A 15,085-nucleotide genomic window follows, 5' to 3' on the forward strand; every position below is an offset into this window, starting at 1 on the left:
CTCCCGATCAGTCTTGACGTCGCGACCGCACGACGAACCCCTTCAAACGTTGCCTCATAAGAGACAATATTTTACCTTTAAATCGGCAGCTTTCCATTTGTCGGTCTGGTGACGGTGGTTGGGTGGCGAGTTCGCTGGGCATTGTGTAATAAAAGTCCAGTATGTGACACTGCCACGCTGCGATGTCTTTTCCATATTGTGTTAGCACACGCCGAAACGCTGGTTTTGCACATTCCATCCACCATGCTAGAGTCGAAGGATACCGGGGAAGACGACACTCGCAATCCAGTCATGTGCTGGTGATAATGTGACGGCATTCCGGGTCTTGAAGGTGTGCCACATTCAGCTTCCAGGGTCCACGGTTGCGCCATATCCGCTGCTGCTGTAGAGTGACCGCGCTCATGAAAGCACTATGATCGGAGAAGGCAAGTGGCCAACGTTCGGCGTCCAACACTCCCGGCGCTAGAGCTCGTGAGACAAAGATGCGGTCTAGGCGACAGGCTGAGCGACTAGCAACGTAAGTGGGTCCGGGACGGTCACCATGCATTTTCTCCCAAGTATCGGTGAGAAGCAGATCTCGAACCATTAGCCGAAGTTCTTGACAAGTCGAGAAATGTGGGACTTTGTCTTTGGGGTTAAAGTAGCCGCCGAAGATATATTGATCGAAGCGACTAATAAAGAGGAGGACGATGTCTTCCAAGTAGAACTGCGATCGCTCGCAGCGTTGGTCAATTCCTAATGAAGCGTAAATGTTAATGATGCGTGTGCCCAGTGCTGTGATCACCAGCCCCCTTCCTGACGGAAGGTAAGTCACTTCTTCGATGGCAATTCCGTCGCGCACTAGTATTGCCGTACCGCTGCCATTTCGGTCCACTGGTGACATATATGTCATATAACCGTAGAAGACGAGGAGGGCCGCTATATACACTTCTTGCCACAGAGCAGTGTCAACATCCTAAGAACGAAGCATCTCACGCAGCAACTGGATCTTCACTGCCGTTCTTATGGTACTGAGGTTAATCGTGCTGATCGATACAATACGCTTGCTGTCGAACCCCAGGTGTTAAGTTATCCATTGAGATTGTAATTGTCTGTGGAGCATCCGATTGTACTGACATCTCCGAATCCCCCCCCCCCCCCAACCTCACCTGCAGTCGTTTTCTAGAGAGCCGGCACCAATAGTATGGGCCCTCTTGGCGTAACTTGCATGCTGCCGTCATCGTCGTGGTCATCCGCCCACGCCGGGGAACTCACAGCAAGATCGGCTTCCCTAGCTTTCTCAGGACACGTCATGAGTGCCTGCACTCAAGAATGTGGTGGGCAGCATCGGTCCTGCATATAGGCATCCAATTACGTCACTGTGGACACGTGTGATTTGTCCTCAGTTCCGTTCGGTAGTGCCACACTGCAGCAAATGGCGGCTGCCTCTGTGGAAGCGACGTCATTGAAGGTGAAGTCGTTGTCCTCTGGAAGCTGTGTCGCATCCAGTTCGGAAGTCGGTCTACGCATCCGCTTCCGTCGCTTCCGAGAGCGCTGCTTCCTGGTGTGTCCTTCTGTGTCAGACGAAGACAACGACTCACGACGTTCCGGCACAAAGGCCGCCGTTGGCACAAAAAGCTTTTCTGCTGCCATGCTATCGTCATGTCTCGCGTTATCTGTTGACGGGGGCGGCGTCATCGGAGTTGAATCCGTAACGTGTAGAACGGATGTCTCGTCGTCGCCCTGTGTTGGAGGATGGAGTGGCGACTCAACAGGACGTATCGGCTGTCGTGGTGAAGTGGTAGCGGACGTGAGGGCTGGTACATAAGTCACAGGAAGCAGCGTTGGCTGCGATGGCGGGTCCGCGGCAGCCGGCGGCGGTTGACTGATTCGACGTTGGATACATCCGGATCTGAGGTGTCCCTCCTTCCCATAACCAGAGGACGTCTTCGGTTGCCCGTCGTAGATGACGATGGCACGGCAACCACCGATATTCAGATATGAAGGTACATGTCTTTTTAGTTCTTTTCGGACCTGGCGGACTCCGTTCAGTACATCCATTTTTCCGCAATATGATTATGCACCGTGCCGTAGGGGGCTGCCACGACGTCCTCCGCCGGCAGTTCGAAAGCAAGTTCGAGAAGTTTGATCGTGCGAAGTCCCATGTCAGAATAATCGACGTGCACAGTCCCCACTTTGCCATCAGCATGACAGAAACGGAGGCCCTGTTTCGCCTCCCGAAGGATCCGTTCACATGTTGCGTCGTTGATTATCTTGACATATACGATGCTACTCACAATGGACAAGTGAATGCAAAGACTGTCGGTAGCCGGGATTTTTGCCTCTTCTCGTAGGAATCGTTCGACTTCAAGTGCTTTGGGTCGAGCAAATTCGTAGCGTCGATTTCCGGTATTGGTGTGTCATGGCGATCTACAGGGTGTTTCAAAAATGACCGGTATATTTGAAACGGCAATAAAAACTAAACGAGCAGCGATAGAAATACACCGTTTGTTGCTATATGCTTGAGACAACAGTACATTTTCAGGCAGACAAACTTTCGAAATTACAGTAGTTACAATTTTCAACAACAGATGGCGTTGCGGTCTGGGAAACTCTATAGTACGATATTTTCCACATATCCACCATGCGTAGCAATAATATGGCGTAGTCTCTGAATGAAATTACCCGAAACCTTTGACAACGTGTCTGGCGGAATGGCTTCACATGCAGATGAGATGTACTGCTTCAGCTGTTCAATTGTTTCTGGATTCTGGTGGTACACCTGGTCTTTCAAGTGTCCCCACAGAAAGAAGTCACAGGGGTTCATGTCTGGCGAATAGGGAGGCCAATCGACGCCGCCTCCTGTATGTTTCGGATAGCCCAAAGCACTCACACGATCATCGACATATTCATTCAGGAAATTAAAGACGTCGGCCGTGCCATGTGGCCGGGCACCATCTTGCATAAACCACGAGGTGTTCGCAGTGTCGTCTAAGGCAGTTTGTACCGCCACAAATTCACGAAGAATGTCCATATAGCGTGATGCAGTAATCGTTTCGGATCTGAAAAATGGGCCAATGATTCCTTTGGAAGACATGGCGGCCCAGACCAGTACTTTTTGAGGATGTTGGGACGATGGGACTGCAACATGGGGCTTTTCGGTTCCCCATATGCGCCAGTTCTGTTTATTGACGAAGCCGTCCAGGTAAAAATAAGCTTCGTCAGTAAACCAAATGCTGCCCACATGCATATCGCCGTCATCAATCCTGTGCACTATATCGTTAGCGAATGTCTCTCGTGCAGCAATGGTAGCGGCGCTGAGGGGTTGCCGCGTTTGAATTTTGTATGGATAGAGGTGTAAACTCTGGCGCATGAGACGATACGTGGATGTTGGCGTCATTTGGACCGCAGCTGCAACACGGCGAACGGAAACCCGAGGCCGCTGTTGGATCACCTGCTGCACTAGCTGCGCGTTGCCCTCTGTGGTTGCCGTACGCGGTCGCCCTACCTTTCCAGCACGTTCATCCGTCACGTTCCCAGTCCGTTGAAATTTTTCAAACAGATCCTTTATTGTATCGCTTTTCGGTCCTTTGGTTACATTAAACCTCCGTTGAAAACTTCGTCATGTTGCAACAACACTGTGTTCTAGGCGGTGGAATTCCAACACCAGAAAAATCCTCTGTTCTAAGGAATAAACCATGTTGTCTACAGCACACTTGCACGTTGTGAACAGCACACGCTTACAGCAGAAATACGACGTACAGAATGGCGCACCCACAGACTGCGTTGTCTTCTGTATCTTTCACATCACTTGCAGCGCCATCTGTTGTTGAAAATTGTAACCACTGTAATTTCGAAAGTTTGTCCGCCTGAAAATGTACTGTTGTCCCAAGCATATTGCAACAAACGGTGTATTTCTATCGCTGCTCGTTTAGTTTTTATTGCCGTTTCAAATATACAGGTCATTTTTGAAACACCCTGTATATGCTGAGTGCGGCACTCGCGAAACTGCCGAGTACGATGTAAACAACCCGAGCGCTCGTTCCGCGGTAGGAACACAAACAGCGCGTACTCACGCAGCACTACCAAAGGCCAACTGAACAACTCAGCTATCGGGGCGGCCTCTCATTTCTATGATCTTTTCTATCAGCTTTACGGTATGTGACAGCAGCGCTATGCCTCTGCAATTTCCTCATTTTTGTCGATTGCCCTTTTTGAACACAGGTATGATGAATCCTTTGCTCCAATCTTCTGGGGTTTTCTTCTCTTCCCAAACCTCTGATAGCACTCCACATAGTACGTTTAAGCCTAATATTCCAGCTGCCTGAGCTGAGATCATCAAAGCCCGTCAACTTTCTATTCTGCATGCTTTTTAATATTGTTTTCTACCTGACGCCATGTTAATAGCTTTCAGTTAGTTTGGATTTCATTAATTAATCTATAGTCGTTGATGGTTTTACTGTCCCCATCTCCATTTAGCAGCTGGTTGAACTACATTTTTCATTTAATCGCTTATCCCTTCCTCTGTTCGTATCAAGTTATCGTCGTCTGTTTCCAGGAATGGCACCTTCAGCAGAGAAGGAGTTCTTCGGAATGGCGGGGATGGAGGATGAAGTGGTACCTAGTATTTTGCTTAACTCCCAGTGTGCACCTGGGACAAATTTTTCATTTAATAAGTTTGTGTTCTGTTGATTTCCAGCGTCACCCGCAGTGGTGGAACAGTTTTTAATGTAGTCAGTTACTAAATCTAGGCACCCGGGAGCTGTTTCAATATTTGGAGGACACTGTAAAAAATTTGGCACTTATCTTTGTAATATCTCTTTATATTCGATGAATTATTCTAATACAATTCTACCCTTGAATGACGTTTACTAATTTTCTATCTTCATACTCGCAGAATCCATGCGCAAAGTAGTTTCATACAATAGCTATGCCATGAGCGCATAATTATTCTTTGTAGTACTCTCTCTGATGGTTGTTAGAAAAAAGCTTCCGAGATTGTCTTCGTGCCGATTAGCCTGAACATTGATTGAAGATTCGTAATCTGAATATTGAGATTTATGACAAAAGATAACTGATACGAAATTGTACTATTAAAAGGGATATATATCACCCTATATATATACAGGGTGTTTCAAAAATGACCGGTATATTTGAAACGGCAATACAAACTAAAGGAGCAGCGATAGAAATACACCGTTTGTTGCAATATGCTTGGGACAGCAGTACATTTTCAGGCAGACAAACTTTCGAAATTACAGTAGTTACAATTTTCAACAACAGATGGCGCTGCGGTCTGGGAAACTCTATAGTACGATATTTTCCACATATCCACCATGCGTAGCAATAATATGGCGTAGTCTCTGAATGAAATTACCCGAAACCTTAGACAACGTGTCTGGCGGAATGGCTTCACATGCAGATGAGATGTACTGCTTCAGCTGTTCAATTGTTTCTGGATTCTGGCGGTACACCTGGTCTTTCAAGAGTCCCCACAGAAAGAAGTCACAGGGGTTCATGTCTGGCGAATAGGGAGGCCAATCCACGCAGCCTCCTGTATGTTTCGGATAGCCCAAAGCAATCACACGATCATCGAAATATTCATTCAGGAAATTAAAGACGTCGGCCGTGCGATGTGGCCGGGCACCATCTTGCATAAACCACGAGGTGTTCGCAGTGTCGTCTAAGGCAGTTTGTACCGCCACAAATTCACGAAGAATGTCCAGATAGCGTGATGCAGTAATCGTTTCGGATCTGAAATATGGGCCAATGATTCCTTTGTAAGACATGGCGGCCCAGACCAGTACTTTTTGAGGATGTTGGGACGATGGGACTGCAACATGGGGCTTTTCGGTTCCCCATATGCGCCAGTTCTGTTTATTGACGAGGCCGTCCAGGTAAAAATAAGCTTCGTCAGTAAACCAAATGCTGCCCACATGCATATCGCCGTCATCAATCCTGTGCACTATATCGTTAGCGAATGTCTCTCGTGCAGCAAAGGTAGCGGCGCTGAGGGGTTGCCGCGTTTGAATTTTGTATGGATAGAGGTGTAAACTCTGGCGCAAGAGACGATACGTGGACGTTGGCGTCATTTGGACCGCAGCTGCAACACGGCGAACGGAAACCCGAGGCCGCTGTTGGATCACCTGCTGCACTAGCTGCGCGTTGCCCTCTGTGGTTGCCGTACGCGGTCGCCCTACCTTTCCAGCACGTTCATCAGTCACGTTCCCAGTCGGTTGAAATTTTTCAAACAGATCCTTTATTCTAACGCTTTTCGGTCCTTTGGTTACATTAAACCTCCGTTGAAAACTTCGTCTTGTTGCAACAACACTGTGTTCTAGGCGGTGGAATTCCAACACCAGAAAAATCCTCTGTTCTAAGGAATAAACCATGTTGTCTACAGCACACTTGCACGTTGTGAACAGCACACGCTTACAGCAGAAATACGACGTACAGAATGGCGCACCCACAGACTGCGTTGTCTTCTGTATCTTTCACATCACTTGCAGCGCCATCTGTTGTTGAAAATTGTAACCACTGTAATTTCGAAAGTTTGTCCGCCTGAAAATGTACTGTTGTCCCAAGCATATTGCAACAAACGGTGTATTTCTATCGCTGCTCGTTTAGTTTTTATTGCCGTTTCAAATATACAGGTCATTTTTGAAACACCCTGTATATGCTGAGTGCGGCACTCGCGAAACTGCCGAGTACGATGTAAACAACCCGAGCGCTCGTTCCGCGGTAGGAACACAAACAGCGCGTACTCACGCAGCACTACCAAAGGCCAACTGAACAACCCAGCTATCGGGGCGGCCTCTCATTTCTATGATCTTTTCTATCAGCTTTACGGTATGTGACAGCAGCGCTATGCCTCTGCAATTTCCTCATTTTTGTCGATTGCCCTTTTTGAACACAGGTATGATGAATCCTTTGCTCCAATCTTCTGGGGTTTTCTTCTCTTCCCAAACCTCTGATAGCACTCCACATAGTACGTTTAAGCCTAATATTCCAGCTGCCTGAGCTGAGATCATCAAAGCCCGTCAACTTTCTATTCTGCATGCTTTTTAATATTGTTTTCTACCTGACGCCATGTTAATAGCTTTCAGTTAGTTTGGATTTCATTAATTAATCTATAGTCGTTGATGGTTTTACTGTCCCCATCTCCATTTAGCAGCTGGTTGAACTACATTTTTCATTTAATCGCTTATCCCTTCCTCTGTTCGTATCAAGTTATCGTCGTCTGTTTCCAGGAATGGCACCTTCAGCAGAGAAGGAGTTCTTCGGAATGGCGGGGATGGAGGATGAAGTGGTACCTAGTATTTTGCTTAACTCCCAGTGTGCACCTGGGACAAATTTTTCATTTAATAAGTTTGTGTTCTGTTGATTTCCAGCGTCACCCGCAGTGGTGGAACAGTTTTTAATGTAGTCAGTTACTAAATCTAGGCACCCGGGAGCTGTTTCAATATTTGGAGGACACTGTAAAAAATTTGGCACTTATCTTTGTAATATCTCTTTATATTCGATGAATTATTCTAATACAATTCTACCCTTGAATGACGTTTACTAATTTTCTATCTTCATACTCGCAGAATCCATGCGCAAAGTAGTTTCATACAATAGCTATGCCATGAGCGCATAATTATTCTTTGTAGTACTCTCTCTGATGGTTGTTAGAAAAAAGCTTCCGAGATTGTCTTCGTGCCGATTAGCCTGAACATTGATTGAAGATTCGTAATCTGAATATTGAGATTTATGACAAAAGATAACTGATACGAAATTGTACTATTAAAAGGGATATATATCACCCTATATATATACAGGGTGTTTCAAAAATGACCGGTATATTTGAAACGGCAATACAAACTAAAGGAGCAGCGATAGAAATACACCGTTTGTTGCAATATGCTTGGGACAGCAGTACATTTTCAGGCAGACAAACTTTCGAAATTACAGTAGTTACAATTTTCAACAACAGATGGCGCTGCGGTCTGGGAAACTCTATAGTACGATATTTTCCACATATCCACCATGCGTAGCAATAATATGGCGTAGTCTCTGAATGAAATTACCCGAAACCTTAGACAACGTGTCTGGCGGAATGGCTTCACATGCAGATGAGATGTACTGCTTCAGCTGTTCAATTGTTTCTGGATTCTGGCGGTACACCTGGTCTTTCAAGAGTCCCCACAGAAAGAAGTCACAGGGGTTCATGTCTGGCGAATAGGGAGGCCAATCCACGCAGCCTCCTGTATGTTTCGGATAGCCCAAAGCAATCACACGATCATCGAAATATTCATTCAGGAAATTAAAGACGTCGGCCGTGCGATGTGGCCGGGCACCATCTTGCATAAACCACGAGGTGTTCGCAGTGTCGTCTAAGGCAGTTTGTACCGCCACAAATTCACGAAGAATGTCCAGATAGCGTGATGCAGTAATCGTTTCGGATCTGAAATATGGGCCAATGATTCCTTTGGAAGACATGGCGGCCCAGACCAGTACTTTTTGAGGATGTTGGGACGATGGGACTGCAACATGGGGCTTTTCGGTTCCCCATATGCGCCAGTTCTGTTTATTGACGAGGCCGTCCAGGTAAAAATAAGCTTCGTCAGTAAACCAAATGCTGCCCACATGCATATCGCCGTCATCAATCCTGTGCACTATATCGTTAGCGAATGTCTCTCGTGCAGCAAAGGTAGCGGCGCTGAGGGGTTGCCGCGTTTGAATTTTGTATGGATAGAGGTGTAAACTCTGGCGCAAGAGACGATACGTGGACGTTGGCGTCATTTGGACCGCAGCTGCAACACGGCGAACGGAAACCCGAGGCCGCTGTTGGATCACCTGCTGCACTAGCTGCGCGTTGCCCTCTGTGGTTGCCGTACGCGGTCGCCCTACCTTTCCAGCACGTTCATCAGTCACGTTCCCAGTCGGTTGAAATTTTTCAAACAGATCCTTTATTCTAACGCTTTTCGGTCCTTTGGTTACATTAAACCTCCGTTGAAAACTTCGTCTTGTTGCAACAACACTGTGTTCTAGGCGGTGGAATTCCAACACCAGGAAAATCCTCTGTTCTAAGGAATAAACCATGTTGTCTACAGCACACTTGCACGTTGTGAACAGCACACGCTTACAGCAGAAAGACGACGTACAGAATGGCGCACCCACAGACTGCGTTGTCTTCTATATCTTTCACATCGCTTGCAGCGCCATCTGTTGTTGAAAATTGTAACTACTGTAATTTCGAAAGTTTGTCCGCCTGAAAATGTACTGTTGTCCCAAGCATATTGCAACAAACGTTGTATTTCTATCGCTGCTCGTTTAGTTTTTATTGCCGTTTCAAATATACCGGTCATTTTTGAAACACCCTATATATATATATATATATATATATATATATATATATATATACTCCTGGAAATGGAAAAAAGAACACATTGACACCGGTGTGTCAGACCCACCATACTTGCTCCGGACACTGCGAGAGGGCTGTACAAGCAATGATCACACGCATGGCACAGCGGACACACCAGGAACCGCGGTGTTGGCCGTCGAATGGCGCTAGCTGCGCAGCATTTGTGCACCGCCGCCGTCAGTGTCAGCCAGTTTGCCGTGGCATACGGAGCTCCATCGCAGTCTTTAACACTGGTAGCATGCCGCGACAGCGTGGACGTGAACCGTATGTGCAGTTGACGGACTTTGAGCGAGGGCGTATAGTGGGCATGCGGGAGGCCGGGTGGACGTACCGCCGAATTGCTCAACACGTGGGGCGTGAGGTCTCCACAGTACATCGATGTTGTCGCCAGTGGTCGGCGGAAGGTGCACGTGCCCGTCGACCTGGGACCGGACCGCAGCGACGCACGGATGCACGCCAAGACCGTAGGATCCTACGCAGTGCCGTAGGGGACCGCACCGCCACTTCCCAGCAAATTAGGGACACTGTTGCTCCTGGGGTATCGGCTAGGACCATTCGCAACCGTCTCCATGAAGGCTGGGCTACGGTCCCGCACACCGTTAGGCCGTCTTCCGCTCACGCCCCAACATCGTGCAGCCCGCCTCCAGTGGTGTCGCGACAGGCGTGAATGGAGGGACGAATGGAGACGTGCCGTCTTCAGCGATGAGAGTCGCTTCTGCCTTGGTGCCAATGATGGTCGTATGCGTGTTTGGCGCCGTGCAGGTGAGCGCCACAATCAGGACTGCATACGACCGAGGCACACAGGGCCAACACCCGGCATCATGGTGTGGGGAACAATCTCCTACACTGGCCGTACACCACTGGTGATCGTCGAGGGGACACTGAATAGTGCACGGTACATCCAAACCGTCATCGAACCCATCGTTCTACCGTTCCTAGACCGGCAAGGGAACTTGCTGTTCCAACAGGACAATGCACGTCCGCATGTATCCCGTGCCACCCAACGTGCTCTAGATGGTGTAAGTCAACTACCCTGGCCAGCAAGATATCCGGATCTGTCCCCCATTGAGCATGTTTGGGACTGGATGAAGCGTCGTCTCACGCGGTCTGCACGTCCAGCACGAACGCTGGTCCAACTGAGGCGCCAGGTGGAAATGGCATGGCAAGCCGTTCCACAAGACTACATCCAGCATCTCTACGATCGTCTCCATGGGAGAATAGCAGCCTGCATTGCTGCGAAAGGTGGATATACACTGTACTAGTCCCGACATTGTGCATGCTCTGTTGCCTGTGTCTATGTGCCTGTGGTTCTGTCAGTGTGATCATGTGATGTATCTGACCCCAGGAATGTGTCAATAAAGTTTCCCCTTCCTGGGACAATGAATTCACGGTGTTCTTATTTCAACTTCCAGGAGTGTATATATATAGAGGGTGTTACAAAAAGGTACGGCCAAACGTTCAGGAAACATTCCTCACACATAAAGAAAGAAAATATGTTATGTGGACATGTGTCCGGAAACGCTCACTTTCCATGTTAGAGCTCATTTTATTACTTCTCTTCAAATCACATTAATCATGGAATGGAAACACACAGTAACAGAACGTACCAGCGTGACTTCAAACACTTTGTTACAGGAAATATTCAAGATGTCCTCAGTTAGCGAGGATACATGCATCCACCCTCCGTGGCTTGGAATCCCTGATGCCCTAATGCAGCCCTGGAGAATGGCGTATTGTATCACAACCGTCCACAATACGAGCATGAAGAGTCTCTATATTTGGTACCGGGGTTGCGTAGAGAAGAGCTTTCAAATGCCCCCATAAATGAAAGTCAAGAGGGTTGAGGTCAGGAGAGCGTGTAGGTCATGGAATTGGTCCGCCTCTACCAATCCATCGGTCACCGAATCTGTTGTTGACAAGCGTACGAACACTTCGAATGAAATGTGCAGGAGCTCCTTCGTGCATGAACCACATGTTGTGTCGTACTTGTAAAGGCACATGTTCTACCAGCACAGGTAGAGTATCCTGTATGAAATCATGATGACGTGCTCCATTGAGCGTAGGTGGAAAAACTTGGGGCCAAATCAAGACATAACCAACAATGTCTCCCCAAACGTTCACAGAAAATCTGTGTTGATGACGTGATTGCACAATTGCGTGCGGATTCTCGACAGCCCACACATGTTGATTGTGAAAATTTACAGTTTGATCACGCTGGAATGAAGCCTCATCCGTGAAGAGAACATTTGCAGTGAAATCAGGATTGACACATTGTTGGATGAACCATTCGCAGAAGTGTACCCGTGGAGGCCAATCAGCTGCTGATAGAGCCTGCACACGCTGTACATGGTACGGAAACAACTGGTTCTCCCGTAGCACTCTCCAGACAGTGACGTAGTCAACGTTACCTTGTACAGCAGCAACTTCTCTGACGCTGACATTAGGGTTATCGTCATCTGCACGAAGAATTGCCTCGTCCATTGCAGGTGCCCTCGTCGTTCTAGGTCTTCCCCAGTCGCGAGTCATAGGCTGGAATGTTCCGTGCTCCCTAAGACGCCGATCAATTGCTTGGAACGTCTTCCTGTCGGGATACCTTCGTTCTGGAAATCTGTCTCGATACAAACGTACACGGCCACGGTTATTGCCCCGTGCTAATCTATACATCAAATGGGCATCTGCCAACTCCGCATTTGTAAACATTGCACTGACTGCAAAACCACGTTCGTGATGAACACTAACCTGTTGATGCTACGTACTGATGTGCCTGATGCTTGTACTGTGGAGCAATGAGTCGCATGTCAACACAAGCACGGAAGTCAACATTACCTTCCTTCAATTGCGCCAGCTGGCGATGAATCGAGGAAGTACAGTACATACTGACGAAACTAAAATGAGCTCTAACATGGAAATTAAGCGTTTACGGACACATGTCCACATAACATCTTTCCTTTATTTGTGTGTGAGGAATGTTTGCTGAAAGTTTGGTCGTACCTTTTTGTAACACCCTGTATATATATATATATATATATATATATATATATATATATTGCTCCTTCATACAAAAGGTGTGTAACAATTTACACTATTTGACATTTGAGAATTAATTATATTCATAGATATATTGCGTGGTTGTTAATCAGAAGGGAACATCCGAAAGACTGGATACGAACATTCAGTTACTAATCCTAGAGCTCCATTACTTCTTCGGAAGGTTAAACTTCATCAAAACCAAATATCCGCTTGATCTGAGGTTCCCCGACTGATTATACAACGCTCCCTTAAATGCGAGGCATTTTATTTGTACAGATTAGCAGACGGCTGCAAAGCACGAGCCTGCAGAGAAGAAGAATCATCGCCTGATTTCATTCTAACAAGTAAAATTTTTGAATCATTTTGAGTGACTGAGTTATGACTGTGTTTCCTATTATGAATGATTGATTGCTCGAACGAATTGAGAACTACATAACTACATAATTACATAGATATGAGGAAAAATTACAAAGTCTTTCCCTGATGCACAGGGTGAACCCCAACTCCACCGACAAACTTCAACGGTTCGGTTTTTCAGTGGTACCTGCTGAGTATTTTGAAGCGACAGACAGTCGTCGGCAACCCGCTACAGCGTTTCTTTCCCTTCATTTGGTTTCTTGCCCCAGTTGTCTTTGTATAGTGTATTGCACAGAAAGTGCTGTACAACAGTAAATTTCGGCGGCAGCCGCCGTGTTTGTCTCGTTTCGGTTCGCCCACGACACTGTGCTGTTGGCAGCAGTAGTACCCATGTTACATTTCGCAATCGTGCCTGTGTTCAGTTCTGTTCCGTTCTGTCCCTGTTTTGTTTTTCAGGCAGTGTTGGTTATACGTTAAAAGCGACGTACAAGTGTAGTATAACTTTACTAACGAAAAGTTGTTCGATATGCAGGTCACTTGTGGGTTCACTCAACGCAGTGGAATAGCGACACAACGGCGCTAGGCTGAACTGTGCCCACACCAGTGGCAACCGCATCAAAAATACAGTATTTGGTCTGGCTGTGCTGTGTTCACTCTTGTAAAGGTACTTTTGCAGAAACATCAAAACACTCTTAAGGTTTACCTGAACAATCTCTGAAAGTCGTCGGTATGGCTCTTGTTCACCCTCTTTAACAATTTTCTAACAGTGTCCCTCCACGGGATTTCTAAAGAATATACGCTTGGAAGTCCTACTGACTAAAGGAAACAAAGGCGAAACATATAGAACATTTCTAGTGCTGTTAGATACTGTATCTTCTCATATTTCGGAGAATAACTGTAATTTACTGCTCAACAGAAACACTCATCATGAGTGTGGGAATAGGTCTTAGATATGATGTAAAGGGATGAACGTAATGTCTGTATTTTACCTTGTTTATGTTGTGAACTGGTACCGTATCTTTTGTGTAAGACCAATAGGCTGCATTAGCCCTGCGACTTAAATGGAACACATCGAAGCAGTCGAGACAGTGCTGTTGTTTTTAATCCGTCATACATTTCACTTCATTTTAAGGAAGCATGTTTGAAATCCTGCTGATTCGAGGCATACTGCTTCGTGATGGTAGGTATGCAGCTCTTCAGTACTGAGGAAATTGGTTTTGGTTGTCTCAGTCAGGGGCTAGAGTAAACACATAGGGTTGTCTCAGTGAGGGGCTACAGTAAACACTTAGGCTAACTTATCAATGAGAGTACTTGTTGCACACAGTTCGATTCTTTGTATAGAAGCTATTGGTGTCTTTTGGCATCATACTGTACGACTAGTTAGGATTAATAACAAGGTGTGTGGTTTGAGAAGGTTCGTGTCAGCCCGAAACCCATAATAACTGCAGCAAACATTTTACATTTATGTTTCCCGCTACAACTAATCCTCCTATCCCATCAATCCAGCGATAAGGATACATTTATGTTTGAGAAGGTGCGTGTCAGCCCGAAACCCATAATAACTGCAGCAAACATTTTACATTTATGTTTCCCGCTACAACTAATCCTTATATCCCCTCAATCCAGCGATAAGGATACTGTTAGACAGCGGTGGAAAAATATATCCACTACCCATAATACCGACATGCAGCTGCTAAGTTACCTTGCGCTGGAAACACGTTGGTCCTCTATTGTGGTTCAGACTGAGCATTTGTATTCCTTTTATTTCTTTTTGCGCTTTGATATTTTTAAGTCATCAGTGTTGCGTTAATTAATTCTGCCCGAAATGAATTCACCTCATACTCTAACCTATTCATCTCAGACCAGACCTGCGACCTATATCCTTAATTATTTGTGGATGTATTCCAATGTCTTCCTCTACAGTTTTTATCCTCAACAGTTCCATCTCTTGCCACGGAAGTTATTCCCTGACGTCTTAACACATTGCTATCTTCCTGTCCCTTTTATTCTTAATATATTCCATATGTTCCGCTTTTCGTCGTTTCTGCGGACGACGTCCTCATTCCTTATCTTATCTCTGGACCTAATTTGCGACATTTTTCTGTAGCACTATATCTCAAAAGTTTCTGTTTTCTTCTGTTCCGGTTTTCCCACAGTCCATGATTCGCTACTGTACTATGCTGAACTTCAAACGTACATTCTCAGAAATATCTTCGTCAAACTGAAGTCTATGTTTCATGCCTGTAGATTTCTCGTAAAAATTTGTGCTGAAATCTTATGGGACCAAATTGCTTAGGTCATCGGTCCCTA

This window comes from Schistocerca nitens, chromosome 6 (assembly GCF_023898315.1).
Source record: "Schistocerca nitens isolate TAMUIC-IGC-003100 chromosome 6, iqSchNite1.1, whole genome shotgun sequence".
NCBI classification, from domain to species: domain Eukaryota; kingdom Metazoa; phylum Arthropoda; class Insecta; order Orthoptera; family Acrididae; genus Schistocerca; species Schistocerca nitens.